We start from the raw sequence: 6,000 nt of genomic DNA on the forward strand, positions 1-6,000 counted from the left end.
CCACTCTCTCTGGACACAGCCAGACTTCCTGGACACAGCCAGGGCTCTCAGGGCACTGCCACTCTCTCTAGACACAGCCAGACTTCCTGGACACAGCCAGGGCTCTCAGGGCACTGCCACTCTCTCTGGGCACAGCCAGACTTCCTGGACACAGCCAGGGCCTCTCAGGGCACTGCCACTCTCTCTGGGCACAGCCAGACTTCCTGGACACAGCCAGGGCCTCTCAGGGCACTGCCACTCTCTCTCTGGGCCTCTCGGGGTACTGTGCTGGAACAACAGTGGCTCACATCAAGGTGCTTACATATTATCAATGGCGGCCAGTCAAGACACAAAAGCAAACATCCGCCAGTCCCACTACATGGTGGTATGTTCCCAAACAGTCAAGCGTCCAATAAATTAGGGATGGAAGGCAATTCCCCATCGTCCATAGTCATTCGCCAGGGCTGTCCTGGGGGTGAGGGATGACCTTGACCTCACCCTCATCTCCCACGGAGGACTCAGCAAGCGTTTCCTCCTGGGACTAAAAGTCCTGCATCCGGGCTGCCTCAGCAAGCAGTTCCCAGCCCACAGGGCGGCAACAACCTTCGCTTTCTCCGCTTTCTCCGGCCTCTGCTGGTTGGGGAACCGTCCACATCTTTCCACCCCTCCACGGGAATCGAGCTCTCCGGCAGCTGCTCCTCCTGGTCTTCCTGAGACTGAGCTTTCATATGCACAAACTGCTCCACTGCCCTTCGGAAAGCTTTGGCCAGCACTGTATCCTGCCGACTACGCCATGTGTCACGCAGGGGACCCTGCTCGCTGCGCCATTTGTCGTGCAGGGTCTCTGCTCCCACTCCCCGCCCAAGAACGCAGGACACGGTAAGGCCAAACAGGAACACCCACGGAGCCATAGATAGGGGAGTCAAACCAATATATTCTCGCTGGCGGCTGGGCTGGAGACACAGGAAGCAGGATCTACACAATCTGCCTAACAGCAGTCCGCACTTGCCAGCCACCATCTTCTTGCTAGCCCCCATTCCCTTCCTTGCTAGCATAGCCACAGCCGTTATATTAGTGGCCAATGGCTTACGGGTTACAGCTGACGGCCAACTAGCCACAGCTGCTGGCATCTGATCACAGTTGATGGCCATTTACTACCCGAGCCAGCACCTTTCTATGTGAGGCCGAGAGCCTGGAAACTGTTTTTTGGGGGTTTTGTCCCCACAGTTATTTTAGAATTTTTAAGAGTACATTCCCAAAAAGAAACACAGAGAAGTGAATAAGATCAGTAACACAAACTTAGTTTCAGAGTATGGAACGGGAAATGAAAGTTCAGGAATCAAGGTTTAACTAATGGCTGACTGACTTCTTAGCTGACAGACAAAGGCTATAGTCTTTTAATTTTGTCGCTCTGAGTTTCAGGATAAAGACCCCATGGACAAATTGCTGCCTACCAGCTCTTACTGTTTTTAAAATTAAAACTTAAAAAACTATCCCCAAATCAAAATCAACACTTTTTGCAATCCCACCATTCAGCCAAACCCAAACACATTAAAAAATTTCACCAGAATCTATGAAAATATCAGCATTGTTTTAGAAAGATGCCAATAGGATAATTGATGCCTACAATGTCTCTTAAACATCATAAGTCAATTAGCTCATGTCAGAAACTAAAGTACATTTATTGATACATTATAAATATTAATACTATTAGAGATTATCACCACAATCTACCTGGAGGCCCTTCACTTTCACAGCTCCTGTAAAGAAACTTTTTAAATAAATTTAATCTAAAGAGTTGTTGGGCAGAGAGGTGGAGTAGGTAAATGCTGTGCTCACATTCTCCCACCACCACATCAAAATTACAATTAAACTACAGAACAACCATCGTGGAGAACTGCCTGAAGTCTAGCTGAACAGAAGACCTGTAACTAAGGATATAGAGAAGAAGTCATGGTGAGGCTGGTAGGAGAGACAGAAATGCAGAACGGGCTGGTCCCATACCCACATATGATGGTTAAAAATTGGGAGACATATCTCGGTTGCAGCAGTCCCTCCTGAGGAGTGAGGAGTTCCAGACCCACACCAGGCTCCCGAGCCCAGAGTTCCAGTGCTGGGAAAAGAAGTCCCCACAACTTCTGGCTGTGAAAACCATCAGAGATTGTGGCTGAGTGAGACGGAGGATGACTGCAGTCCCAGATGATCCTCTCAAAGGGCCTGCATATGAACCTACTCACAAACGGACTCACTCGTTATGAGCTCCAGCACTTAGGCAGCAGCTCAAAAAATAATAGAGACATACAGGGAGGAACTGAATTGTCTGGTGTCAGGGAGAGAGCTGGAAGATCAGCTTTCTCCCATACAGAAGTGCTGGCAGAAGCCATTGTTCCTTTGTTGAGCCTGCCCACAACCCCACACAGGTGGGTGCCGTATACAGAACTCCATCAACCTAGCTACTAACACTGCTGCCCTGCCCTGAAACAAACCACAGGTGATTCCTGAAACAAGCAGCATCTGACCTCAGCATAACCCATACCTCTTGCTAAGCATCTCCAAGTTTGGCACAACTGGCAGCCAGACTCTGTTCATAGTTTAGCCTCTCCCAAGCACCTCCAAGCCCAGTACAAGTGCCAACTATCTGCAGATCACTTTGTAGTTCATACCAAGTGGTCCCAGGCAGAGCACAGGCAGCAACTGAACTTGGTCTGCACCAGAGCCTGCCCAAGAGGCTCCAGAACCAATACACCAGATGGCCAGCTTCAGACAACACCAAAGCACCATCCAACCACCTACACAAATGACATACCCAAAGGGCAGACTGGGCAGGCACAAGAGCTTTACTAAAGCAAATCCTGCTCCATCAGGTCAGCCCCTGCACAACAGCTCTTCACTGTAGTCACAGCCAGTCCTCACAACTAATCAGCCTGAAAGTCAATCCCTCTTATTAACAGACTGTCATGCCAGGTGTCATGCAGGGTTTCTGGTCCCGCTTCCCACATAAGAACACAGAATATGGTGAGGCCATAAAGGAACACCCACAGAGCCATAGATAGGGGAGTCATACCACTATATTCTCGCTGGTGGCTGGGTTGGAGATACAGGAAGCAGGAGCCATACTATCCGAAACCTGCTGTGCATTTCTCTCTGCCAACCAACCTCACATGCTAACTGCAATCCACACTTGCTAGCTCAGCCACCATCTTCTTGCTAGCCCCTGTTTTCTGCTAGCGTAGCCACAGCAGTTATATTAGTGGCCAATAGCTCACTGGTTACAGCTGATGGCCAACTAGCCACAGCTGATGGCCATCCAATCACAGTAGATGGCCATTTACTACCTGAGCCAGCACCTTTCCACGTGAGGGCGAGAGCCTGGAAACTGCACTCCTGGCTCTGTCCCCACACAGACCAAGAACAATCAAGGCACAACTAAAACAGGAGGGCACACACAACCCACACAAGAGACACACCAGGAGCACTTGGCTCAGGTGACCAGGGTGACTGTGCCATTGAGCCCCACAGCACACCTACTACATAAGGCCACTCTACTAAGACCAGAAGACATAGCAGCTCTACCTAATACATAGAAACAAACACAGGGAGGCAGCCAAAATGGCGAAACAAACATGTCCAAAATAAAAGAACAGAGCAAAGCTCCAGAAAAAGAACTAAACAAAATGGAGACAAGCAATCTACCAGTCCCAGAGTTCAAAATACTGGTCATAAGGATGCTCAGTGATCTCAGGGGGAACTTCAACAAAGAGATAGGAAACATAAAAATGGAGATAGAAAACATAAAAAAGAAGCAGCCAGAAATACAATAACTGAAGGAATACAATAACTGAAATCAACAATACTTTAGAGGGTATCAACAGTAGATTAGATGAAGCAGAGGATTGAATCCACAATTCAGAAAATAAGGTAGCAGAAAACACCCAATCAGAACAGCAAAAAGAAAAAATAATCCAGGTTCCAGTCAAGATGACACAATAGGTAAACATTGTGCTTACCATCTCTCACAATCACATCAAAAGTACAACTAAACTGCAGAACAACCATCATTGAGAATTGCCTGTAATCTTGCTGAACTGAAGCCCGACAACTAAGGACATATAGAAGAAGCCATTTTGAGACTGGTCGGAGGGGCAGAGACACGGAAATGGCTGATCCAAGACCTACATGTGACCATTAAAAATTGGGGGGATGTCTCAGCAGTGAAGGTCCCCCCGCAGGAGCAAGGGGTTCCAGCAACACACCAGGCTTCCCATCCCAGGGTTCCAGTGCCAGGGAGAGAAGTCCCCATAACTTCTGGCTGTGAAAACCAGAGGAGATTGTGCAGAGTGAGACAGAGGGTGCCTGCACTCCCAGGTGTTCCTCTTAAAGGGACCACACATAGACTTACTCACTGACAGAATCACTGGCTCTGAGATCCAACACTGGGGCAGCAGCTGGAGAGGCCACAGGGATATATGGTGGTCGGGTGGGGGATAAGTTGTCTGGCTTCAGGACAAGGGCTGGAGGAGCACCTTTCTCCCAGATGGAGGGCCCAGTAGAAGTTTCTTTGTCGATCCCTTCCCGTTCTAGGCACACTGATACAGGAAGCAGCCATATCTGAGTCTACATCAGGCTGGTTGACACCATATGTTCACCATGCCCTGGTGATTCTGAGACCCCACCACATCCAACTTTCAGTCACACCCAAGATGCTTCCAGTGGGTTTTTTGTACAAACTGCCTACCTTGGCTCATCCTGCAGATGGTCCTAGGTTCTCTCAAGGGATTAGGGAACCCAGACAAGCAGCATCTGGCTTGAGAGTGTCATGTACCTCTGGCTGAGCAGCCCTAAGCCTGGCACTAGTGGCAGCCAGACTTGGTTTGCAGCTTGGACTCTAGAGGCACATCCAAGCATGGCATGGGTGGAGACCATCTGCAGATTGCTGAGTGGTTTTGGATAAGTCACAAGCTACAGCTGAATTTGACCTGCAGTGGGTCCCCTTCCAGGTGGCCCTGAGGCTGGCAAACCCAGTGGCCAGCTTCAAAATGAGCTGGGGCATCAGCCAGTCACCTCCAAGGATTATATGCCCTAGGGGAAGATTGGGCAGGCACCAATGTCTTCTTGAGACACATCTGGCCCTGTATGATCATCCATGTACCACAACTCCTCCATTGTAGTCATGGCCAGTCCTCAGAACAAATGAGCCCAAGGGTCAACCCTTCCAATTGACATGCAAACAGCAACCAAGACTCAACTACAAGAGGAGGGCACACACAATCCAAATAAGGGACATACCTAAAGTGGGTGGCTCAGGTGACCAAGAAGACAATGCCACAACACACCTACTACATAAGGCCAGTCTACTAAGACTGGGAGTCATAGCAGCCCTACCTAGTACATAGAAACAAACACAGGAAAGCATCTAAAATAGAGAGACAAAGAATATATACCTCTAGGGACAAAGAAATAATGTCCCTAGAGGACATTAACAGAACCATACTCCAGAAAAAAATTAAACAAAATGGAAACAAGCAGTCTACCAGATAATCAGAGTTCCAAACACTGATTATAAGGATGCTCAATGATATAAAGGAGAATTTCAACAAAGAGATAGGAGAGATAAAAAACATTTAAAAAGAACCAATCAGAAATAAAGAATACAATAACAGAAAAATGAAGAATACATTACAGGGAATAAACAGTAAATTAGTTGAAGCAGAAGATCGAATAAGCAATTTATAAGATAAAGTAGCAGAAAACACCCAATGAGAACAACAAAAAGAAAAAAAGTATCCAAAAAAATGAGGAGAGTTTAAGGGGCCTCTGGGACAACATCAAGCATACCAACATTCATATTATAGGGCTACCAGAAGGAAAAGAGAGAGAGCAAGGAATTGAAAACCATAAGACTGTCAGCTAATTTCTCAACAGAAACTTTGCAGACCTGAAGGGACTGGCACGAAATATTCAAAGTGATGAAAACAAAGGACTACAACCAAGATTACTCTACCCAGCAAAGCTATCAATAGA

The 6,000-nt window shown here is 47.5% G+C and overlaps 1 protein-coding gene across 1 annotated transcript in view; it reads right to left on the bottom strand.

Moving 5' to 3' along the window:
• The window catches only part of LOC308495358 (transmembrane 9 superfamily member 2-like), a 124,823-nt gene that overhangs the window by 47,525 nt on the left and 71,298 nt on the right, over window positions 1–6,000 (bottom strand). The window lies entirely within an intron of this gene.

Source organism: Rhinolophus hipposideros, assembly GCF_964194185.1.
Source record: "Rhinolophus hipposideros genome assembly, chromosome: X".
NCBI classification, from domain to species: Eukaryota; Metazoa; Chordata; class Mammalia; order Chiroptera; family Rhinolophidae; genus Rhinolophus; species Rhinolophus hipposideros.